Raw genomic sequence first — 27,306 nt, forward strand, 5'->3', positions numbered from 1 at the left:
TAAATATTTTATTATCTCTTTTCATGTGACAACACTGAAGAAATTACACTTTGCTACAATGTAAAGTAGCCAGTGTACAGCTTTGCTGTCCCCTCACAATAACTCAACACACAGCCATTAATGTCTAAACCGCTGGCAACATAAGTGAGTGAAAATGTCCAAATTGCCAATATTTTGTGTGGTCACCATTATCTTCCAGCACTGCCTTCTGTTTGATGATGCCCGACAGATGCTCAATAGGGTTCAGATCTGGAGACATGCTTGGCAAGTCCATCACCTTTACCCTCAGCTTCTTTAGCAAGGCAGTGGTCGTCTTAGGGGTGTGTTTGTGGTCAATATCATGTTAGAATACTGACCTGCGGCCCAGTCTCTGAAGGAAGGAGGTCATGCTCTGCTTCAGTATGTCACAGTACATGTTGGCATTCATGGTTCCCTCAATGAACTGTTGTTGTATATGTTGTAATATGTTCACCGATTTATGTGGGACATTATATTATATGTATGTACACATACAGTCAATATTGACCAGGCATGAATTCAATTGACAATGGTTGATTTGTCCAACTGAATTTTAACATATCAAGGGGGCAGCTGAAGACTCTTTGATGTGTTGATCTTAGGCAAGTCTACCTAGGTGTGTGAGGTGAGGTATGGTCTGGAAACCTAATTGAACATTTCAAAGGATACATTGTTTAAAGGACCATAGAAGAAGTATTTATTGATGGTAATTAGACTTGAGGGGGTAACAATAAGATCAAAAAGTATTTTGGGTTGACCTAGCAGAAACTCCCTCCTAGTGGACTAGTATTTCATAGAGGACATTCAAGCTGGCATTTAGTTTTAAGTTAGGCTTGTCTGTGTATGAACAGGCAAACCTAGAAAGAAATGGGACTCTGAATTATATACTCTGTCGGATTTTTTTGTCATCTGTGGACTTTGAACTTTGTTCTGTGTTGGAAGTCAATAAAGTGCATCTCTCTGGAAGAATTGGGTTGCTGCGGAAGAGTACTTACTAATTAATTATCATACTAATTGATTATCATCATTGGTGCCGTTCAAGTGACCAGAAGAGCATTTTCGGACTTAGTAACAGAAGTCGGTGGTGACAACAATCCTGTGAGGTGGACAGAAGTCTGATGAAGAACCCAGAGCTGTGCTGTGACTCTAATGTCTGGTTGTGACATAAGAGAGTCTGATCTACAAAATTAAACAAGTTGGGAACCCCAGAATTATTCTCTGGAGACTGGAAACAACAAAAAAAGGACTGTGTCGTGTACCAGAAGACCTGAACTGGAAGCTGAAGGAGTAGCTAATGCGTGAGTAAAATATTTCCTTTTTTTTTTTTAATTATTAGTAATATAGTCAAAATGCTTACTCAGTGTGAAGCTAGTGTCAGTTCTGATAAAGTTAACAGATGGGTATTAAAATGTATTAAGCGCCATGGCGGTCCTTATGAAATTCCAGAAAAATGTAAGCAGACGTGGACGATGATGAAGGAATTTTTAGAGAAAAATGTTTTTGATAGCAAAATTTCAGAAAGTAAAAGAAAAGGTTGTATTGTGCAGGGCTTATTATCTTGCTGTTTAACAATGGAAAGTTCTTTAAAGGGTAAGATTGAGGAAATTACCCAGTTACAGAAGGCAGTTGATAATAGCAACAATGTTTGTGAGAGGTTACAAAACCAGACACTGAGATAGTAAATTTAAAATTGCATGCAGTTACCATTGGGGGGGCTTTGCTTGAGAAATCTAAACGTTGTGATGAATTATCAGAGGAAAATGAGAGATTAAAATTAAGAATTATGGAATTAGAGAAGAGATCTCAGGAATGCAGATATGCATCAAATCTTGGATTCAGCTATCTTCAGCAAAATACAGACACAGACTTTCTATCAAATGAAACAGAACCTCATATTAAATCTGATAATTCATTACCAGCTGCCCCCACTGTGACTATCACAGTTTATAACAATAATAAAAATACAGGTGAAGTTCGACTTGTAATGAAGCCTTTGAAACCAAAAGAATTATATGCAATTCTTAAAGAAATAGGAAGGGTTCCATACCATGATTTAAACAGATTTTTAAAATGGTTTTGTGACGTGCAGCAGGTCAGAGATATGTACAATCTCAACCCATCTGACTTAGAAAGAGTTTTGCAACATTCTTTAGGAAGTGGTCTTTGGATGAGAATTAAACAGATCTGTATTTAGCCTCTGAGGACAAGGGACATATTACTGGAATTATTATGTGTTTTGTATGGTGTACGTTCTGATGTTACTATTCATTTGAAGATCCAACAAATGCAAAATGAATCTCCCTATGAATTGTCACACAGGATAGCAACTATTATGGAATTATTGGTCGGTAATAATCTTGCATTTGAGCATGGTGGCTTGATACATGTGAGTATGTTTCTAGATGCGTTGCATGAAGATATCAACCAAAATATTTTACTAGTTACCCCAAATCCTCATGATTTAAAAGACATATTGTTGAGAGCAGACCATTTATGGAGAAAGTCAAATGAGCAGGCTGTCAAAATTGATTTAGCCACATTGTTTAGGACAAATACTGAACCTAAAGATCAGAAGATAATTTCCTATGATAACACCCAGAGAGGATACACCGGGTCAAATATAGGTGATATTAATATGAAAAACAGAGCTGACCAAAATAATAATAAGAAAAGGTCCAAAACCTGGATACCGTTTTCTCAGTTAAAACAGAAATATGACCACCTGAAGATTGAGTATGACAAGATGAGAGGGGAACGTGATAAATTATTAGAGCAGTTGAAGGGGGTACAAGATGTACATTCTCCAGATCTGTTTTTGAATGCAGATGACACTTCTCTAGCAGTGGGGGTAAATTAGCTCCAAACTGTAAACGTGTAAATAGTGCTTTGTTTTAACTTCAAACAAAGTTTAAGGACCTCGCTAATGAGTTTTTGTTGGAGAGTTTTGTCTTTCAGGTACGTCTGGAGATGTTGGTTTGCATGTGAATAGCAGAAGCACAGTCTGAAATTGCTGGCTAGTGGGGGAGAATTATGGGAGAAATGCTGAATAGACAACAAGGAATTATAAAGAATTCATCAAGCAATGAACCTTTTTTTCTTTTTTCCTCAACGCCCTAATTTTTAATTTTTCTCCCTTTTCCCGATATATTTTGCTTTTCATTTTTTATTTTCTTTATGTTTTATTTCTTGAACTTTATCTTAAAACCAAAGAGAAGCATTTAAACCTAAGGTAATTTTCATAACATCTGAGAGGAGTGGGGAATACCGCGCCAATCAGAAACATAAAGTAGCAGCCAACACTCCAATGCGACCAAATTGTGCAAATTACATAAACATAAATAGTGTAGCGCTAAATATAAACGACTGTGCAAAAAATTCGTGTACGAAAAAAAAAAGAAAAAATTATTCCACAGTGAAGTGAAAGATAATCCTATCTTATCTCCAGGTTACATATTTATGAAAAATATCAAAATGTGTGGTGTACCAACATATAAGAAAACGTTCATATATTAATGGAGATATAAAAAGTTTTAAATGAAAAAACACAAAAATAACGTGATAAACTTAAAGTGTCCACATTCTAAAGAAATATAAATTCAATCTTAGGGGATAAGAAAATGTCCCAAATTTCAGAGATGTGGCCGCAAAGTAAATCTGAAAATATTCTATTCCCAATGGTCTATCATGCAAACAAGGCGGATTCCATGCAATGCAAATATTCCATAAATGTGTCCTCCATAATGATATGATCAACACAAAAGATAAGGTACTCTTACCAACTTTGGTGGACTCACGGGCCGTTGGCGGTGAGTCAAAAAGGCTTACACTGTCTCAGAATGAAGGACAGTATGGAAGCAGGGTATGTGCTGGTAAACTTCCTCCTCCAGATGGAATGTCCGGATCCTGCCCAGATGGTCTGCACGGTCTGGAGATCGTGCAGACCATCTGGGCAGGATCCGGACATTCCATCTGGAGGAGGAAGTTTACCAGCACATACCCTGCTTCCATACTGTCCTTCATTCTGAGACAGTGTAAGCCTTTTTGACTCACCGCCAACGGCCCGTGAGTCCACCAAAGTTGGTAAGAGTACCTTATCTTTTGTGTTGATCATATCATTATGGAGGACACATTTATGGAATATTTGCATTGCATGGAATCCGCCTTGTTTGCATGATAGACCATTGGGAATAGAATATTTTCAGATTTACTTTGCGGCCACATCTCTGAAATTTGGGACATTTTCTTATCCCCTAAGATTGAATTTATATTTCTTTAGAATGTGGACACTTTAAGTTTATCACGTTATTTTTGTGTTTTTTCATTTAAAACTTTTTATATCTCCATTAATATATGAACGTTTTCTTATATGTTGGTACACCACACATTTTGATATTTTTCATAAATATGTAACCTGGAGATAAGATAGGATTATCTTTCACTTCACTGTGGAATAATTTTTTCTTTTTTTTTCGTACACGAATTTTTTGCACAGTCGTTTATATTTAGCGCTACACTATTTATGTTTATATTTCATAACATCTGTACATATTACATAATGCGTATTGATCAATATATTTGACATCTAAGGTGAGATGCTGCACAATGGCTTGGCATAGCATAAATTATAGTATGTTGGGTGGTTTTCCTAAATTTTTTAAGAGGGGTGAGTGAAATTCATCACTCTAGTCATGATTTGAAACTTTGTTGATTCAGTTGTTTATAATATGCTAAAGGCTACGACATATATGGATGCAAAAGACCTTTCTACCTTTCATGGTGAAGATACTGGCAAGAATTTCCACTGCCGCTTTGTCTGGATAGAAGATCTGATAAACACTGATGTCAAGCTGACTCTATCTGAACCATCGTGTGGGGGTATATGTATATGTTGGTATACCATTCAGGTGTAATTGTGGACTGAATGATCCAAGTAACTGCTCTATTGAAGGCAATGAAGGGTCGGCCTACGGCAAATTACAAAAGCAAATTGTGACTGGCAATCAACAAAGATGGACTCATGAATGTCAAGTGCAAGGAAATAGTTTGCAGCACAGTTTTTACTGCCATATCCAAACCTTTTCTACCTTGAAAGTGAGTGCTGGTACATTGATAGTTCTTCTTACTATAAAGATGAAAGTAGAGTGTTTGCGTAAAAGCATCTTTAAAAATGGAAAGCTTGAGCCTGGAGATGAAAAAAAAATCCTGGACTTATGTGGATTGGAGTTCCCAGAGCATACCAAGTTTACTTTCAGTGAGATGGTGAGAGATGTGATGAAGTCAGACCAAAGGATGGACTGTGACATCAGCTCGTCTTTGCGCAATATTCAAGATCTTGATGTGATATAATAAGGCCTAACAGCTATATGGGCCACTGATGTTTACCAAATCCTTTTCTAGTCATGGTCTAAAAGTTTTATATTATCTAATAACTGTTTCATGGGGATATTTTAGAGGCTGGCGAAGAGAGATGTAGCCAGTTTCAACTTCATATTTTATATGAGCCACTGTAAAGCATCCAGTACCTTAAATCGAAATGATATTTTTTGTTGTTTGATTTATGGGTCAGTTCTAGTAGTTAGAACCGACCCAAGTGGGGGTATATGTTGTATATATTGTAATATGTTCACCGATTTATGTGGGACATTATATTATATGTATGTACACATACAGTCAATATTGACCAGGCCAGAATTCAATTGACAATGGTTGATTTGTCCAACTGAATTTTAACATATCAAGGGGGCAGCTGAAGACTCTTTGATGTGTTGATCTTAGGCAAGTCTACCTAGGTGTGTGAGGTGAGGTATGGTCTGGAAACCTAATTGAACATTTCAAAGGATACATTGTTTAAAGGACCATAGAAGAAGTATTTATTGATGGTAATTAGACTTGAGGGGGTAACAATAAGATCAAAGAGTATTTTGGGTTGACCTAGCAGAAACTCCCTCCTAGTGGACTAGTATTTCATAGAGGACATTCAAGCTGGCATTTAGTTTTAAGTTAGGCTTGTCTGTGTATGAACAGGCAAACCTAGAAAGAAATGGGACTCTGAATTATATACTCTGTCGGATTTTTTTGTCATCTGTGGACTTTGGACTTTGTTCTGTGTTGGAAGTCAATAAAGTGCATCTCTCTGGAAGAATTGGGTTGCTGCGGAAGAGTACTTACTAATTAATTATCATACCCACGATACCACTATCCACCCGATATTATTATATCACTACAACTGTAGCTCCCCAGTGCTGGTAGCACTCATGCAGCCCCAGACCATGACACTCCCACCACCATGCTTGACTGAAGGCACACTCACTCGTCTTTGTACTCCTCACCTGGTTCCCGCGACACACGCTTGACACCATCTGAACCAAATAAGTTTAGGTTGGTCTCATCAAACCACAGGACGTGGTTCCAGTAATCCATGTCCTTAGTTTGCTCGTCTTAAGCAAACTGTTTGTGGGCTTTCTTGTGCATCATCTTTAGACGAGACTTCCTTCTGGGACGACAGCCATGCAGACCAATTTTATGCAGTGTGCAGCGTATGGTCAGAGCTTTGACAGGCTGACCCCCCACCCCTTCAACCTCTACAGCAATGCTAGCAGCACTCATACGTCTATTTCCCAAAGAGAACCTCTGGATATGACGCTGAGCACGTGCACTCAACTTCTTTGGTCGACCATGGCGAGGCCTGTTCTGAGTGGAACCTGTCCTGTTAAACCACTGTATGGTCTTGGCCATCGTCCTGCAGCTCAGTTTAAGGTTCTTGGCAATCTTCTTATAGTCTAGGACATATTTATTTAGAGCAACAATTCTTTTTTTCAGATCCTCAGAGAGTTCATTGCCATGAGGTGCCATATTGAACTTCCAGTGACCAGTATGAGAGAGTGAGAGCGATAACACCAAATTTAACACACCTGCTCCCCATTCACACCTGAGCCCTTGTAACACTAACAAGTCACATGACACCAGGGAGGGAAAATGGCTAATTGGGCCCAATTTGGACATATTTACTTAGGGGTGTACTTACTTTTGTTTCCAGCGTTTTAGACATTAATGGCTATGTTGAGTTATTTTGAGGGGACAGCAAATTTACACTGTTATACAAGCTGTACACCCACTACTTTACATTGTAGCAAAGTGCCATTTCTTCGGTGTTGTCACATACTCGAGTATAAGCCAAGATTTTCAGCCCTTATTTTTAGGCTGAACGTGCCCCCCTCGGCTTATACTTGAGTCATCGCCGTCTGCCTACATGATCAGCATGTCATGCAGACAGACAGTGGCCATTCCACTGTTCAAAAGCCTCGCCTCCTCCTCGTCTGTGATAGGCAGAACACTCAATTTCCCAGCAGTCAGTGTTCAGCCTATCACGGACATCCTCTCATCCTTGTCCGTGGTAGGAGGATGAGCAGATGTCCGTGATAGGCTGAACACTGACTTCTGGGAAATTGAGTGTTCTGCCTATCACAGACGAGGAGGAGGCGCGGCTTTTGAACACTGGAATGGCCGGCCGAATGTTATTATGACACTCTGATCGGTGGATGCAGAGCGGCACACGGAGGATGAAGATCGCCACACGGAGGCTGCAGATCACCACACAAAGGCATGCACAGAACACAGGTAGGCTGCACAGGACACAGGGACACATGCACAGGACACAGGTAGGCTGCACAGGACACAGGTAGGCTGCACAGGACACAGGGACACATACACAGGACACATGCACAGGACACAGGGACACATGCACAGGACACAGGTAGGCTGCACAGGACACAGGGACACATGCACAGGACACAGGTAGGCGGCATAGGACACAGGTAGGCTGCACAGGACACAGGGACACATACACAGGACACATGCACAGGACACAGGGACACATGCACAGGACACAGGTAGGCTGCACAGGACACAGGGACACATGCACAGGGCACAGGTAGCCTGCACAGGACACAGGGACACATGCACAGGACACAGGTAGGCTGCACAGGACACAGGGAGGCTGCACAAGACACAGGTAGGCTGCACAGGACACAGGGAGGCTGCACAAGACACAGGTAGGCTGCTCAGGACACAGGGACACATGCACAGGACACAGGTATGCTGCACAGGACACAGGGAGGCTGCACAAGACACAGGTAGGCTGCACAGGACACAGGGAGGCTGCACAGGACACTGGGAGGCTGCACAGGACACAGGGACACATGCACAGGACACAGGTAGGCTGCACAGAACACAGGTAGGCTGCACAGGACACAGTGAGGCATGCAGCTGCAGATGGGCATTGTTGACCCTCTTTTTCCACTTACAGTAGCTGCTGCATTTCTCACCCTCGGCTTAAACTTGGGTCAATAAGTTTTCCCATTTTTTTGTGGTAAATTAGGGGCCTTGGCTTATATTTGGATCGACCTATACTCGAGTATATACGGTAATAAAATATTTACAAAAATGTGAGGGGTGTACTCACTTTAGTGAGATACGGTATGCATTAAAAATATCATGACGAGTGTACAGACTGTTTGTTACTTCCACTCTTTAAAAAATATTTATATTATATTTTGTTTTTTGTTTTTTGTGTAGTAGTGTACTGTTTATGTAAATGCATAGCAAGACTATAAGGTGTACATTTACAAAAAAAGGAATGTTTGTTCATCTATTCACTCCTTTTATCTTCTATCGATCTCTGTATTTCTGAGTCTATTGTAAGTAAGCCTCTTTTTATTTTAGCATTTAATGATTGAGCTGTCACACAATAAATGTCATATGTTACCTAATTGCATTGAAATGCTTCTGTATTTTGTACATTCAGGTAGGTAACATCAAAGAAAAAAGTTAATAAGAGTTCAAAAGAAGGAAATTGATTTTTTTATAAACAGTAAGAACTGTGTGAAATAATGAGTTATACAAATGCTTTTGTAGTTCAAGAGCTTTTACAGGACTGTCATATCCTTTGAACAGTCAAGAAGATTTTTTTTTTAGCTAGAAAATTGTTTCCAAGCTAAACATATAATCAAGACACAGAAACTGCAAATAAAGGTCAGACCAAGAAAATATCTTAAAAGAGAAGTATGGGTTTCCTTTTTTTTTTTGCTTAATCCTAATCCTTATGAGCTGCTAGTATCTACAAATCTTTCCTCTCCTCTGAGAAGTGCCCTGTTTCTGTTAAAACAGAGTTAATTACCTGTGGGAGGGTCTACAGACTTTCATCCAGCGTCATACCAACAATGGTCTGAATCTGGAGTCTGGATCCACCCACTTTCCTGTCATCTTGCTTGATTGATGTCCTCTCTCTGCTCATTCCCGAGACTTCACACAACACACAGAGCTGCTCTCCCCCTCCCTTCTCCTTCCTCCTCTCCCCTCTCCCCTCCCCCCTCCCTTTTGCAGACAGAACGATCTAAGCACACGTTCGGGAAAGCAGCAGACTTCAGTGAGTGTAGAAGTCACTGGCAGTGCTCTGTATATTATATTCTACTCTCCTGGTAAAATTATAATACAAAGAATACATTTTTAAAGTAAAATCCAGCACTGGCTTTTGTCATGGTACATGGTGAGAATAGGCGTTGAAGATAGGGATGACATCAGAGGTGGTAGAGATAGGGATGACATCAGTGGTGGCGAGGATAGGGATGACATCAGTGGTGGTGATAGGGATGACATCAGTAGCAGTGGTGGGGTTAGAGATGACATTAGTGGTGGTGATGGGGATAGAGATGACATCAGTGGCGGTGGGGATAGGGGTGACATCAGTAACAGTGTTGGGGATAGGGGTGACATCAGTCCACTGCCAAAGATGTCATTCCTATCCCACCACCACTGTTACTGATGTCATCCCTATCCTCACTACTGCCACTGATGTCATCCCTATTCCCACCACTGGCACTGATGTCATCCCTATCCCCACCACTGATGTCATCCCTATCCTCACCACCACCATTACTGATGTCACCCCTATCCCCACCACTGATGTCACCCCTATTCCCACCACTGGCATTGATGGCATCCCTATCCCCACCACTGATGTCATCCCTATCCTCACCACCACGGTTACTGATGTCACCCCTATCCCCACCACTGATGTCACCCCTATCCCCACCACTGATGTCACCCCTATGTCCACCACTTCCACTGATGTCATCCCTATCCCCTCCACTGATGTCATTCCTATCCCCACCACTGATGTCATCCCTATCCTCACCACCACTGTTACTGATGTCACTCCTATCCTCACCACCACCACTGTTACTGATGTCATCCCTATCCACATCACTGATGTCATCCCTGTCCCCACCACCACTGTTACGGATGTCATCCCTAGCCTCACCACCACCATCACTGCTGTCATTCCTATCCTCACCACTGATGTCATCCCTATCCTCACCACTGACAACCAAAAAAAGGAGAACCTAGTGCTCAAAGCATGGTAATACCCCTCCAGATTTTATAGACAGACCAAGTAATATAGTAGAAAAAAATAAATTTTATTATAATAAACATACAAGAAAAATGCATAAGAAAGGGGGTAGAAAAATACATATTACATATGAAATGTTTATATAGCAAATGACAGTATACTCAAAGTTACATTGGTATTAAGCTCAGCTGCCCTGTAGACAATATTGGGCTAGCAAGAATGCATACTGCAAATGACGCCTAACATGTTTCAGACCTTGTAGTCCTTCTTCGGAGGCTTATGTCATTTTTTTGAGAGTCATGAGTATTCTATAATATAAGTATAATAATACATTAGTAAAATAATAAAATAGTATATCAATTTGTCAGTTATGCTTCGTACACACGATCGGAAATGCCGCCAGCAAAACTCAGATGAGAGCTTTTAGTCGGAAAATGTGTATGCTCCATCGGACTTTTGCTGGCGGAATTCCAGCCAGCAAAAGATTGAGATCATGTTCTTTATCTTTCAGTCGGAAAAAGTTCCTATCTGAAAATGCGATCGTCTGTATGCAATTCCGACGAGCCAAAAATCACGCATGCTCAGAATCAAGTATGAGACGGTAGCGCTCGGTCTGCTAAAACTAGCTTCGTAAGGGGGCTAGCACATACGTCACGCTGCAAATTATTGGATCCTTTAATGCAGCGCATTCTTTTGTTCTTTATAATGCTAGAAGAATTAAGTTGTTTTGCTGCTTATATTCACACAGAGTTCTGACAAACTTATTTTTTATTATTTCTTGTGATCTCCTGAAAAATCTTTTTTGTTTTTAAAGCCAGATCTCCATAATAATGTTTAGAATTATTTTTTAAAGTCTTTTTTTTTTAATCAAGATCTCCTGTTTTTTTAATTATTTTTAAATTATTTTCTAGTGATTTCCAAAATTTTTTTTTGTGTGTCAAGTTTTCACAACAACATTATTATCATGCATTTTTATAAAGCTCAAGGAGGTTGGTTGGTATCACTTGTTAATTAGACATTGTATTTTGGAAATGTACCTCCCTACTCACAAACTGTCCTATTTGAAGAAAAACACATAGGCAAGTATTTTAATTAAAAAAAAAACATTTATTCTGGCTCATAATAACAAAGAGGAAGGCAATGCTGGAGAAACTGCTTGAATTTGCGAAGCCTTTGGCCCCCAAGGCAAACATTAACTCTTTGTAAATTAAAATTGTTAGCCTGAGAAGTCCATATAATAGGGCGCACAATCTGGTCCAGGACTCCCAGAGATCACGAACAACAGCAGATGACATGTATGTCCCCAGGCTGTGGTACTGCAACAGCCTGCGTCTTCTGTTAGACCAGACTGAACCCAGGCCATCACTTTCTTGTCTTCCTTGCAGCCTTCCCTCTACGCTTTCCTGCAGCCTTCCCTGCAGCCTTCCTTGGAGGCTGTGGCTCTGGAGGTGGACTTGTGGCAGGAGGAGGAGGAGGAGGAGGAGGAGGATAGGCGAGCACATCTAAGTGCATGTTATCACTCATTGGCCCCTCAACCCCTTATGAATAGCCTTAAAAATAATTTTCTCACAGATGACACATTGGCCCTCCTCCATTTGCTGCAATTTGGCAGCTACATAGCAGCCATAGGCCTCTTCAGTGTCGGGGGGGCTTTTCAGGGCCGCATTAGCCTCCTTAATGAGGCTCAGTGCTGCCTCCTTCAGGTTACTCCCCTTCCTGGCCCTTTTTGTTGGAAGGCGGAGGGGAGGCACCTGGGATTGGGTGAGACTCCTACTGGGCCCGGCCACCTCCTGTCTGACACTTACCCCCGCCTCCTCCTGTGTGCCACATTCCAGAGCCTCGTCCTGGCTGAGGTCTTCCTGTGTATGAAAAAGGGACATAGTTTTCGTTTTTGGTTCATCAATCACACACAATTTTCAGCTCATGACTGTTGCAAATTAAATGTTAATAAATAGAAAAGACTATCATTCTGAGCCCAGCATTTTTCATTCTTTGTCACAATCATTTTTGGCCTTTTCTGTCTATTAATATGTAAAACATTTTTTGTTAAATCATTCATTTGTTATCAATAATAACATCTAGTTAACAACAATCATTTTCGGACAATAAATATGTTAAAGATTACTATACCTGGCTCCAGCTGGGCTCCTACACTTCTTCCAGGATGGAAGGCCCAGGTTGGTCCTCAGAAGCCTCAGCTGGGGTTGAGGGAAGGGTTGCGGGAAGGCTGGATGGAAGTGTAGAAAATGATTCCCTGACTTCCATCTGGTCTTCCAGAAACAGCATCCTGTTGTAGTACCACAGACTGGATACATACACATCCTCTGCTGCTGCTCCTGATCTCATGGAAGCCTGGACCTTATTAAGCTCCTTCCTATACGTGCTTCTCAAGCTACCAATTTTCCTCTCCACGGGCTCGTCTGCGTTGGGGACCTGCGTCTTCACAAATTGCAGCAGTTTCTCCAGCGATGCCTTCCTAGCTGGTTTATTGGGATATAAGGGGTTTTTAACCTCCCACAAATTACGCATATGCCTGTATTTGGCAATGAAATCGCCCATGAAATCAGGGTCTTCGAATGTTTTTATATGTGCTGCAAGACAAAATACAAGACAAAAACATTAATATCAAGCAGCTAAACTCTCCTAATCTTATCCCAATATAGGCCTCAATCTCGAATCAGTATAGGCCACTGATGTCCCAAGTTAAAATGTTACCTTCGTTAGAACATTCGGTGCTTCCGGTACTCCTTCCTACATACACAGAATGTAGGTACGAAACACGCGTGTTAGCTTTATATACGCTGCATGTGCGTGAAACTCCTCCCGCGTCGCCTGCCCCTGGCGTTCTTTCTAGAATATTCCCCGTCCCTTCTCTTTTGGCACAGTGGGAGATGAACATGGGGGGACACAGCAGGTGCGTAATAGCAGTAACAAGGAGGAGGAAAGCCGGAGCCAGAAACGTCCCGATCCAGGAGGAGAAGATTTCAGGCCTCAAATATGTCCTTTGTAGAGATGGCGGAGATGGTGGACATCTTGAAGAGGGCCGACTAGGACGGGAAGTATTGACCTACCTAAACCCATATGTGAGAAAGGCCAAGATCATGACTAAAGTTGTGAAGAGTCTGCACAGGAATTCTGGGGTACGATGATCCAAGGAGAAATTGAGGAAACGCTGGTCAGACCTTAAATTGAGGGAGCAGGATCAGTACAGAAGGATCAAGAAAGTGCTTCTTTAAAGTAAGTAGTTGTCGTGTGTTCCTATTATTAGTATTACTTGCATGCTGCTCCATGTGCTTTTCTTTACTGTTGTACAATTTAAAATGGCAACTTTCAGGCTCGTGGGCACATTAATCGTTCGCAGTAAACATTGTTTGTTTACCAACTAAATAAGATGTTTTTGGCAGATACAGGGTTAACTACATTTGGTCATGCTATTTTGTATTAAAAGAAGTTTAGGACATTGTTGTCTAGATGTGTTTGTAACTAGAATGAATAGCAAACTTGATTCAGTGTAATGTAAGGAGAGGACACCCAGCAGCTGTTTACATATCTGGACTCAGGAGCACTAGTGTGAGACACAAGAACAAACTTTTTAGGGTGTCCCACACAGGTACTCCAGTGGATACTAGGGGTGTCTCCATGTGTAAAACTTGTCCAAAAAAGGTAAGTATTGCAGCTTTGTTAAGGGAATAAATAATGTCAACTTGGAACTCTGCCCAAACATTCATATTTCTGGCCACAAATATCAGTGTGCTAAGTATACCTTTTGTTTCATTCTCATAGGGGAGAAAAGACTCGGGACATCTGAGGACTCCAGGAACCCCCCACCTCCTGAAGAAGGGGAACAGAGGACACAACCTCAGGATGTGGAGGAAGGAGAGGTGGTTGAGATTGTCACCACAACAGGTGAGTGTCTGACACCACAGATTCAGGTAATAGATGTATGCCTGCATATTTATAATACACAGTGTGTATTTTTTCTTTTAGGTGATGTGCATGTTGTGGAAGAACAATCTACTCATTTCACGACTGACAGTGCACAAAGGCTAATCCAGGACATAATGTGGTGTAGTCGGGATTTAGACCTCATAAAGGAAAAAACCAAGGAGATTGAACAAAGGATGAAGAGCATGATTGATGTATTAGGGAGAATCTAAACCAAAAAAATTTCAACTTTTTTTGTTTTTAATAGAAAATTTAAATAACCTTTTTATACATTTTAAAAGCCAAATTTGGAAGATGCATACGGTGTGTCAACATGTGCTATCTGCTATCAGGGGATAGCATTGTACGCGTTTTGTGGGTGCGACCCCTTTCTCGGAACTCTAGTAGGTGAGAGGAAGGGGTTGCACCCCCAAAACACGTCCATTGATTCCCCATTATGGGAGATAGCACATGTTGACATCAGGCATGGGATCCGGAGGGAAATCACCATTTTTACTCCCAATTTGTGTGCATCTTCTAAATTTGGCTTTTACAGGGGTGACATCACCCCATCTGATGAAGGCAAGATCAACACATTTTTGACACTATAATGTCTGATATTGCCTTCAGTTTTTCAATGTTGAACTTTGTAAGTTCCTGAGCTGTGTATGTTATGTTTTGAAACATGCCTGTTTATGTACCAAAAAAAATTTTCAAGGTAAAAATTTATAAAACAAAGATGTTATTTTTTTACCACAAAAGGTTTTACAACGCACATGTGAATGTGCACAGAGTAAAATGTTTTATACTCAACAATGTGTGGCTTCTTCTTTTAATGCTCATTACCAGTTTTTGTATTAAGTTGGTGTTTACAATGACAATGGGTGTTATTTAAATAATGGAAAAACCACTTAGCACTACAAGTGAACCTAAAAGACAGATAAAAAAAACACAAGCAGCAAATCCAATTCAAGATTTTTTCATATCATTTTTTTATTATTTTGCTAATATTTAAAAATTAGCTGGCATTGCAATGGCCCCCCTACCCGTAAAATATTCCACATATTTTTGACGCACTTCACGGGCGCTTTGGGGGGGCAAGCCAGGACGGCCAGCTTCCAGGGCAGTCATTGTTGGTTCATGAAGTCCGGCCTCGGGCCCAACTGAGGAAACATAATTAGTAGCATTTCGCTTTAAAAAGTTGTGCAAGATGCAGCATGCTAACACGATGTGGTTAAGTTTGTACTCCGCCATATTTATAGCTGTTAGAAATAGGCGGAACCGGCTAGCCATTATCCCAAAGGTGTTCTCCACGACTCTTCTGGCTCTGGCCAGCAGGAAATTAAAAACCCTCTTCTCCGGGGTGAGGGTCCTCTGGGGGAATGGCCTCATCATGTGATCACCCAGACCAAACCCTTCATCAGCAATAAAAACAAATGGTAGTCCTTTCATTTTCTCCTCCGCAGATGGCAATCTCAAGCCACCACTCTGGAGACGTTGTTAGAACTCCGTCTGGGCAAAGACTCCACCATCCGACATCCGGCCATTTTTCCCCACATCCAACTTGTAAAAAAACTTGTATGTCGCTGACACCACCACCATCAACACAATACTATTGAAACCCTTATAATTAAAATAGTATGACCCCAAGTGGGATGGTGGGGCGATGTGGACGTGCTTCAATTGCCCCTCCACAGTTGGGATAGTCCGAACGGTCGGCAAAGTGGGATGCCACAGTCTGACACTCCTGTGGCTTTAAGGAAACTCAAAACATAAAAAAAAAATTAGTACTTTTGAACATAACATTGCAAGCAGATTAGACACAAACATTCTTGGCAAACATCAGTATAACATTTATTTTAAGGAGTATTTAAAGACAAAAATATCAGATTCCTCACCCCTTCTGAGTTTTGGACCCCAAAAAAAAAGCTTCTGGCACTCTGCCTGAATTTAAGGACAACAATAACATTTAGACACATTTTAGGGGGTGTTTAGGGTAAAGCACTACAATGGAGCTGACAAAATACATTGTTAAGTGACTAGGCTAGGTGTATATGGGCCCAGGATAGCATGCTGGGGAGGTTAGTGAAGGCAAATATGCATGAAGGACAAAAAAGGACCATTAAAAAATTCCAGCATGCATGAGGATATAGAGGACATTTACAGCATATTACAATCATGGTAATTAGGGAATGATGAAAGAAATACAATACATTAGCATACATTAAATACATAGAATGAGATGTTAAAAGAGAAAACTTACCCTAATATACTGTAGTCCTTCTGCAGGATCTGAATGATGGCAGAACAGGTCTCTGGAATAATGTTCCCCAGAGCGTGGGGGGAGATGCCTGTAGAGAACTTGAGGTCCTGTAGACTTCTCCCCGTCGCCAAGTACCGCAATGTGGCGACTAGCCTCTGCTCTGGAGTGATGGCTTGCCGCATTCAGGTGTCCTGCTTCATAATATAAGGGGACAGCAAAGCCAACTGACGGTGAAAAAACGGGGTTCGTCATCCGGAGAAAATTCCTGAAATCATAAGTGTTATTCTCCTATATCTAACGCATCAAAGGCATGTGAGAGAATTGGTCACGCTGGAGCAACCAATTCTTGGTCCATGAACTCCTCCCCACCCTGTTCATGGACTGGACTTGGGTCAAAGTAATAACCCCAACACCAAGCACCCACATAACACTAACTCTACGATGAGTAGATACCCACAACATGGCTTCAAAGCGGTCGACTGGTCAGAACGAACTAACAGAACGCACTGAAAAACATCAAGGCCTGTGAAGAGAGAGCTGAAAACCAGAAACGAGCAGACAAGAATGCACTGAAAAACAGATACGACCTGACTACACACACTGAAAACCAAATACAAATCCACAAGCACAAACTGAAGAGCAGTAACGGACTGAAAAGCACGAAAGCTGAAAAGCATGAATCGCCTCTCACCAAACTTCTACTAACACGAGATAAATATGAGATTAGCAGAAGGAGCCCAAAGGGTGGTGCACTGGCTATTGAATATCCTTTTTCTAGTGCCGTTGTACGTGTTGTACGTCACCACATTCTTGACGGTCAGAATTTGGTGTGACCATGTGTATGCAAGACAAGCTGGAGCGGAATCCCATCGGAAAAGCCATCATACCTTTTTCCGACCAAAATCCCAATCGTGTGTACGCGGCATAATGGTTAAACAAGAAAAATAATCAAAACAAATATGCATATCTAAACACATTTAGTGAAAAATGATAGCAAAAGAGACTATACAAGGACTATACAAGGGCTATACAAGGAGACTATAAAGAGACTATACAAGGATGAGCGAATCACTGATAAAACAAACCAGGGAGCCAAAGGCTGTATTCCCATAGATTGAGTGCAAAACCATGGTGGACCCCAGATGGCAACCAGATGGGGGGGGCATGCACAGAGGGGCGGGAGAGCGAAAAGGCAGCACCTGTCCAAACTACAAGGATCCTAGGCACATGGAGTCAAGCTCCTGTCAAAATCCTGACCAGCAATCGATCGAGTCTGGATGGGTAATGCAGTAGAGTGCTGTAAATGTTTTTTTGTATATGTAAAAGAGAAAAAGGGGGGGAGAGTATAAGGGGTATAAGGGGAAAAGCATGCATAGTTCATTGCAGAGATGCAAAATAGTAAGTGTATAAACAAGGTATAAGTTGGTTGGTGGGCCATGTGTGTGGCTGCATGGACGTCCAGGGCTTTTTAAGCCCGCTGTGTGTCCCCCGTTTGCGTTCCACAGCTCGCCTGCTATTTTCCGGCTCTGCTATGGTCCCTCCCAGACACCGCTGACTTGCATACCATTGGTGGATGGGGCTGTTAACTTCTCCCCTGAGCCGCGCCCCACGGCGGGACTTGGGGACGTACGCCGCCCACGCCATGACGGCTCTGTGCCGCCTTGACTTCTGGGAATTGTAGGACAATGCGGGATTGCACACTGGCACTTGCGTGGTGGACCTTTTCTGTCCACGCTTGCTCGGTGACGCCAGACGCTGAGCGAGCGGGAGGTATTTAATGCCGGCCATTCCAGCAGACTTTTGGCTGGAGACCAGGGGCGACCGCACTTGTTCACCATTCTGTGCAGGTATATAATCCATTGAGTTTTCAGGTTTTAGCTCTTTTGCTCTATTTTTTTTTTAAACTTTGCTGATTCATTGAAGGGTTCTCTTAATTGTTTATCTATTGGTTTCTGACTTTTTTCCGTGGCCCTTGTAGTATTTTACAGGTACGTTGGATCCTTTTCAAGTAATTAGGTGATTAATACATTTTTATTTTGTTGAGCTATGTGCCATATGTTTGCCTTCAATCCATATTCTATAGATGCATTTAGTCTTGGTATCTCCTCTACTCTTTTTCTATTCCTGGATTGACAATCCCTTTGGTTATGTACATTTTAAAACTTTTTGTATTACATCTACCCTTTCCCTAATATTGGGCATTATCCTTGTATTTCAGTGAATAAAAGTTCTGTGTTGAGACTTTTTGACAATTTTTGGTCTTTTTTCCATACTGTAACAGCACACTGGTGCCCCTGAACCTATTTGTTCTATGGTATTGAGCACTTCTTGGGCCTCATAATTTGCCTCTATATTGGACTTTTGGTCCTTGTCCAATATTTATGTATATTAATTTTTGGTTTGTCCTCATACATTCCAGCTGGGTCTTTATCTATCTCCTGTCTCCTTCGCATTATCCCCGGCTGGGGCCCCCCTTTTTTACATCTAAACCCCCTCCCCTTTTCCTGCGAGGGGGTTCCCCCAATATATCTATTTCCTGGTTTGGGATTGGTCAAGGTAGGTGCTGTGTGTTCTCTTGAAGCCATGGCAAATTGTTTTTTCTTTCCTTTTTACACCTGTATATGTTTGTACAAATAATAATCAACTGATATTTTACTTTGTACTTTATGCTAGAGCTGGGCTATTTGTGGTGGTCCCAAACAATCCCCTGAGGAAGATATCACTAGCGAAACATGTTGGGACATAACATCTACTTGTGACCACCTTCTTTTATTTTGACACCAGCGACCCATTACATGCAATATGTATATGCTCTACAATTGGTTTTAATTGAACCTTTAGTTTCTCTTTCTCTTTTTTTGTACCAATAAAGAAACTATTTTATATAATTCTTATATGCAAAAATTATTTCAAGCACTGCAATAATCCCAATATTCCTTCTTCAATAGTCTGCAGTAAGAGTTGTGCTGGAGAACGAGAGGCCTGTATATACCTGGGCGTATATAAGTTGTCCCAATTGAATGTTCTAAATTTTACCAATTGATTGTTCTAAAATTCACTGCGCATCCCATACTTCCTATACCCTATCCAAGTTCAATCCCCTCAATAAAAAAAAAAAAAAAAAAAAAGAGAATAGACTGTTCATTGCCTTGTTGCCTTGGAGTGACTGAGAATTGAATGCCGGGCTGGGCATGGTGACAGGTGGGCCACAACGCTCAGCAGCCCCTACAGGGATATTATATATTATATATATATATATATATATATATATTACAGTGGAGAGTGAGCCACAACACTCAGCAGCCCCTACAGGGATATATATATATATATATATATATATATATATATATATATATATATATATATATTACAGTGGAGAGTATATAGTTCCATCAGTGTAGTATATATAATACATTGTAGAGTATTTAGTGCAGTCAGTGTAGTATATAGAATACAGTGGAGAATATATAGTGCAGTCAGTATAGTATATGTAATACAGTGCAGGGTATATAGTGCAGTGCAGAGTATATAATACAGTGTATTGAAGTGGTTAAGGGGGACCCTATGATAGAAGAAAAAAAACGGCATGGGGTCCCCCCCAAAATCCATACCAGGTCCTTTGATTCTAGTATAGATTTTAAGGGGAACTCCAAGACATTTTTTTTTTAAAACAGTGTGGGGTCACCCCAAAATCCATAGCAGGCCCCTTGGGTCTGGCATAGATTTTAAGGGGAACTCCACGCCAAAATGTAAAAACAAATTGGTGTGGACCCCCCCAAAATCCATACTAGACCTTTATCCGAGCAAGGGGCCTAGCAGGCAAGGAAAGGGGGGGGTGAGAGAGCGCCTCCCCCTTCCTGAATCATACCAGGCTGTCTCGCCTCAGCATGGGGAGGGTGCTGCTTTGGGGTGTTGATGGGGACAAGAGCCTCTTCATGACAACCCTGGCCATTGGCTGTTGGGGTCTGCGGGCTGGAGGCTTATCGGAACCTGGAAGCCCCCTTTAACAAGGGGACCCCCAGACCCCAGCCCCCTCTATGTGAATGGGTATCGGGTACATTGTACCCCTACCCATTCACCAAAAAAAAATGTAAAAAATTAAAAACCACAACAGACAGTTTTTGACAATACCTTTATTAAAAAAGAAAAAAAAGGTCCCGTGATGTCCATCCATCTTCAATCACGCCACCTGACAGACCCAAAAAATAGAAAAAAATTTAAAATCTCTGCCTCGATGGGAGGCCTCCCGGCGACTGCTGTCTCTTGGCTTTGACAGCTGTTATATAGGCAAGGGCTGGGCCGTCTGGTGACATAACCAGATGAAGGTGGGCTAACTTGTGTAACAATAGAAAATTAATGTTCGCTATTGTCTTCCTAATTCTCCTTCCGGCCAATTGGGAAGCAGGTCCTGAGACCCGTCACCCAATTGGCCGATAGGAGAAGTGATCTTATTGGCCACCTAGGAGCAGAAGGAGATGCCGGGGAAGCGCTGCCTGCGACCTTGATGTGGTAAGTGCGGGTTGGGGGGGTGGCTGTGGGTGCATTTTGGTTGCCGCCCCCCAAAAAAATATATCACCAGCCGCCACTGCTAGAGAGTTTTTTTTTTCTTGGAAGGGTACATGTGATCAGTACAGATCCAATCAGCACTGTCCAGACAAATAGTCAGGGGTCCTGCAGCCTCAAAGGACAGTCAGAATGAAAACTCCTCCTACAAGCTTTAACCAGTGCTCAGCCGGACACTCATAAAAGTCACAAGACTGCTATATACTGCTAATGAGAAAAGGTATTTAGCAGTTTGTATTTACAAAAGAAATTGCATTTCCTTGTTCTGTGTACTTAGGAGATCAGATACAGTGAATGCAGGGTCCTGGGTTTAGTGACATTTTAAAGCAAAGTGACATTGGCAAGCTCATTTTCTTCAAGGTTTCTTTAAGATTCAGGATCTTCAGCCACGTTGATTGGCCAGGACGATGTAACTACTGACATATGCCAGGATTGTATACTGAGCTGTACAGTATACATGCAGGAGTTAATCTCAGCATATGCCAGGATTGTATACTGACCTGTGTACTCAGTGTACCTTATGAACAGAAAGGAAAAAATTCTTAAATTTCAGAAGTGAGTAAGGGGTCTATTTAAAAAAAAAAAACAAAAAAAAACACCTTGCAAATGTCTCAACATTCATGCAAGCATAAAGAATAATACCCATAATGTTAATAATATGTGTTTAATAGTTTACTTGTTGCTTTTTGACAGGTGAATGCAACATTCCTTATGATAACATTCACCAATAGAGAAAATAGCCTAACACTATAAGCTAAGAACATCCGACCAGCAGGGGAAATAATATGAGGGAGACCATAGCACTGTGTACAATCTATGCAGGATCCTGTGTGAACGGTTGAACAAATAGGTGTTTGGTTGAGCAAACCTCAAGCTGCAGTGCTAAGTGAAACATTTAGCAGTGGTATTATTACCACTGCTGAACGTGACAGCTTCCCCCTGGTTGTTACAGAGCCAGCACCCTGCAGCGTTCTAAAAACCAGTGATTCAACAATTTCAGATTCTCTCTCCTAATGTCAGCTTGTCATTATAACCCAAAATTCTTGTATCATTTTCAGTAATTTCAAAAATTCGATCTCCCCTAATGTCAGCTTCTCCATATAACCCGTACATTTTTGTAACATTTTAACTATTTTTCAATATAGTGTAGGAAATACCTTTTATGAACAATAATTTTGTTCTTTACCAGTGTAGATCTGTATCTCCTGGAGAGATTGTATTGTATTTCAGCACTTCAAGCAAAAGAAGAGAGAAAGCGTATTAAGGACCCTCTTAGCTTGACGGCTCACAAAGAGCGCCCATCTGCCTCAAGTACACTTCTATCTCACCCCTGCTAGCTTATGAGATTTAACACATGGGAACGGTCATTTTTTGCTTTGCTGTTAAATTGCATCCTGGTTCTAATTTCTGTGGAATATATTGATTTCTTCAGGATTGTTGCTTGTGAAGGTACATTTAGAGTAAAAACCAAGTGAATTGTGTGTTTCTTAAAAATGACGAGCACTAGTATCCTGTCTGCTTTCACAGCAATAGGCTTTGTATGTATAAAAGCCCTATTGCCTTAAGACAGTGTCCAAGCTGTAACAGAAAATAGTCATATGAATAAAAGGTTATAAAAAAAAACAGTGATCTGTAACCTATGTTATTGACTATAATGCAAATCACTATCCAATCCGGCAGTGATTGGGACTATACAATGCAAATGTATACTAAAGCTAGGCAAAGTTACATGCACAGTTTATTTAATATAGACAAATGTACAGATAAGTAAATGCTGACCTTTGTCAGTGTTAACCACTTAAGGACCAGCCTCGTTTTGGATTTTAGGTGTTTATATGTTTAAAACAGGTTTTTTGCTAGAAAATTACTTGTTTTTTTTCCTAACACCCTAGAGAATAAAATGGCAGTCAATGCAATACTTTTTTTTTTGCACCGTATTTGTGCAGCGGTCTTATAAGCGCACTTTTTTTGGAAAAAATTCACTTTTTTGAATAAAAAAATAAGACAACAGTAAAGTTAGCCCATTTTTTTGTATATTGTGAAAGATAATGTTACGCCAAGTAAATTGATACCCAACATGTCACGCTTCAAATTTGCGCCTGCTCGTGGAATGGCGTCAAACTTTTACCCTCAAAAATCTCCATAGGCGATGTTTAAAAAATTCTACAGGTTGCATGTTTTGCATTACAGAAGAGGTCTAGGGCTAGAATTATTGCCCTAGCTCTACCGGTTGCGGCGATACCTCACATGTGTGGTTTGACCACCGTTTTCATATGCAGGTGCTACTCACGTATGCATTCATTTCTGCGCGCGAGCTCGTCGGGACGGGGGTTTTTAAAAAAAAAAAAATTATTTTTATTATTTATTTTACATGATTTTATTTATTTTTACACAGTTTAAAAAAACATTGTGTCACTTTTATTCCTATTACAAGGAATGTAAACATCCCTTGTAATAGAAAAAAGCATGACAGGACCTCTTAAATATGAGACCTGGGGTCAAAAAGACCTCAGATCTCATATTTACACTAAAATGTAATAAAAAAACTCATTTAAAAAAATGACATTGAAAAAAATGTGCCTTTAAGACGTATGGGCAGAAGTGATGTTTTGACGTCCTTCCACCCAGCAGTGTCATGGAGACGAGTGGGCGCCATCTTAGCCTCACTCGTCTCCAGGCACAGAAGGGAGACAGACACGATTGCCTCCGCCGCTACCGACGGCTCTGGTAAGCGGTGGAAGGCACCGGATCACAGCGGGAGGGGGGGGCCCTCTCCCGCCACCGATAAAAGTGATCTCGCGGTGAATCTGCCGCAGAGACCACTTTTATCTTAAAGCTGACCGCCGCACGAAAACGGGGATACCGGGGTTATGGCTAGCTGCCATAACAATGATATCCACTGCCAAAGTTTGGACGTACATCGGCGTGCGGCGGTCGGCAAGTGGTTTGTCTCAACCCTCGACTGCACAGTTTGGTCATTTATCCACTTGACTTCCTAAAGGTTTTTTCCCCTTCGTGACCAGAGCATTTTTTGCTATTCAGCACTGTGCTACTTTAACTGGCAATTGCTCTGTCATTCAACATTCAACACTGTAAGGGCCCTTTCACACAGATCCGCCTGTCAGTTTTTCGGGCGGACTAGAACGGAGCCTCCTTTCGCTCTTATGGAGTGGCAGATGTCAGCGGTAACATGTCCGCTAACACCCACCATTATCTGATTTGATCCTGCCCGTGAAATCCAGATGGATGGTGACCCTCTTTTCCATCCGTCTGACAGATTGGATAGGATCGGATGAAAACGGACAGGCGGTCTGTTTTCATCCGCTCTCCCCATAGAGAACAGGACTGTGACAAGTCCGTCTCTGAACAGTGAGAGTGGAGATGGACCTGTCATCCGCCTGCTCAGCGGGGGATCAGCGGATCGATCCCCTGCTGAGCAAAGTGGAGTCTGCCGGGCGGAACGCCCGCGTGAAAGGACCTTAAATGAAATTTACATAATTTTTTTCACACAAATAGAGTTTTCTTTTGGTGGTATTTTATCACCACTAGGTTTTTTATTTTTTGCTATACAACCAAAAAAATACCAAACATTTTGAAAAAAAACATGTTTTTCTTTCTGTTATAACATTTTACAAGCAAATAATCTTTCTTCATAAATTTAGGCCAAAATGTAGTTTGCTACATTTCTCTGGTTAAAATAACCCGAATCAGTGTATATTATTTAGTCTGTAGGAAAGCTCACAAACTATGATATATGTATTTGAAAATTGATCTTTAATCCCTAAAATGCCAGGACAGTACAACTACCCCCCAAATGACCCTTTTTTGTGATCAGAGATATTTCTTTTACACTGTTATTGCTTATAACAGTGATAATATAATAATAATTATAAGCAATGGTTTTACCTGTCATGAATGGCTTTTATTCATGACACCTTGCTTACTATTGTGGTGCTGTGATTGGCTACAGCTAATCACATGGTATAGGGTGCCAGCCAGGTACCATGTGATAGCTGTGAGCCAAGCAATGCATCATAATAGTAAGCAAACTGTCATGTATGGAAGCCATTCAAGACAGTTTTGCTTGCATGCAATCATGTGATTGCTATGATTTCTCATAGCAATCACATGATACCCCAGCCGCTGTACCAAGCACTGTGATCCGAGCGCACTACTTTCAGCGGTGCAGCAGCTGGGACAGGGAAATTTGCCTGGTACGTAGTCCATTCACCTCCGCCGATGGACCGAAAAAAAAAAAAAAAAAGAATATCTGCCTCCATGGGAGGCACACACCACATGACGTGTCCTCGCAGGTGACAGCCCTTTTAAAACTGTGGGCGGGGCCACACAGTGTCATCGCCAGGTGACCCCGCCCCCCTCTGACGCCCTATGGCTTCCCCCGTAGCATCAGAGGGAGCAGGGCCACCCGGTCCGCCCCCTCTGACGCTACGGGAAAGCCATAGGGATGTTCCCGTGCATGAGAGGGGGCAGACCGGGTGGCTCCGCCCCCTCTGACGCTACGGGGGAAGCCATAGGGATGTCCCCGTGCGTCAGAGGGGGGCGGGGTCACGGGGAAGTCCCTGTGTGTCAGAGGGGGGCGGGGTCACCCAGCGACGACACTGTGTGGCCCCGTCCACAGTTTTAAAAGAGCTGTCACCTGTGAAGATGGGTCATATGGCGTGTGCCTCCCATGGAGGCAGATCTTCTTTAATTTTTTTTCGGTTCGTAGGCGGAGGTGAATGGACTACGTGGGACAGTTTTATTTTTTTTATTTTTTAATAAAGGACTTCTCCCACAGTGTGTGTTGTTTTTTTTACCATTTTCACACTTTTTTTGTGAAAGGGTATGGGTACAATGTACCCGTTACCATTTCAAACAGGGGGGGCGGGATCTGGGGGTCTCCTTGTTAAAGGGGGCTTCCAGATTCCGATAAGTCCCCCACCCGCAGACCCCCACAACCACCGGGCAAGGGTTGTGGGGATGAGGCCCTTCTTCCCATCAACATGGGGACAAGGTGCTTTGGGGGGCTACCCCAAAGCACCCTCCCAATGTTGAGGGCATGTAGCCTGGTACGGTTCAGGAGGGGGGCACTCTCTCGTCCCCCCCCCTCTTTTCCTGCGGCTTTCCAGGTTGCATGCTCGAATAAGGGTCTGGTATAGGTTTTTGGGGGGACCCCACGTCTTTTTTTTTTTTTTTTTAATTTTGGTTCGGGGTTCCCCTGTGGGGGAATCCCATGCCGTTTTTATCAATGAACTTTTATGTGTATTGCCAGACCGACAATTCATTATAGCCGCGAGTAGTTTTAAATGACTTTTCTTCCTTTAGAAATGTCATTTTGCTGTCAGACTGTTCTAAGCACGGGAAACATGCGCCACTTTACAGGCATACTATAGACACCCCCCAGGTACAAATTTAAAGGAATATTACACTTTTATTGTTTCGCTTTAAGCATTATTAAAATCACTGCTCCCGAAAAAACGGACGTTTTTAAAACTTTTTTTTGCATTGATACATGTGCCCTGGGGCAGGACCCAGGTCCCCAAACACCTTTTATGACAATAACTTGCATATTAACTTTTAAAATTAGCACTTTTGATTTCTCCCATAGACTTTTAAAGGGTGTTCCGCAGCTTTCGAATTTGCCGCGAACACCCCAAATTGTTTGCTATTCGGCGAACGGGCGAACAGCCAATGTTCGAGTCGAACTCATGTTCGACCTGAACATAAAGCCCATTCCTATGTACAACATAACAGAACCAGAACTTGCAGCAGATTTGCAGAATGTTTGCAAAGAAAGTTGATCTGGAGTCATGCAATTGTGCAACAAACTTGTGAAGCCTGGCAAGTCTAGCAATAGCTTAGCAAGTCATTTTCAAACTTGCAGCTCAATTGCTTGCTATCTGTGAATATTCTTGTTTATTGGCACACTGGCATAGGAGAAAGCTAGGAGAAAAAAACATGATTGATCTTGCAACAAAAAAATATTGTGTATCACCCTAAGCTGTGTTGGAGCAGCATAATACGCAATATGAAGGCATGGCCTTGCCTAAAAAATACCAAGATTTGGAAGCTGAGAAGCAAATGTGTGAAAATTAGGTTTGGCACCTTAACAGTGCCAAAGACCCCTGTC

The sequence above is a fragment of the Aquarana catesbeiana genome, linkage group LG01 (genome assembly GCF_042186555.1).
Source record: "Aquarana catesbeiana isolate 2022-GZ linkage group LG01, ASM4218655v1, whole genome shotgun sequence".
Taxonomy (NCBI): Eukaryota; Metazoa; Chordata; class Amphibia; order Anura; family Ranidae; genus Aquarana; species Aquarana catesbeiana.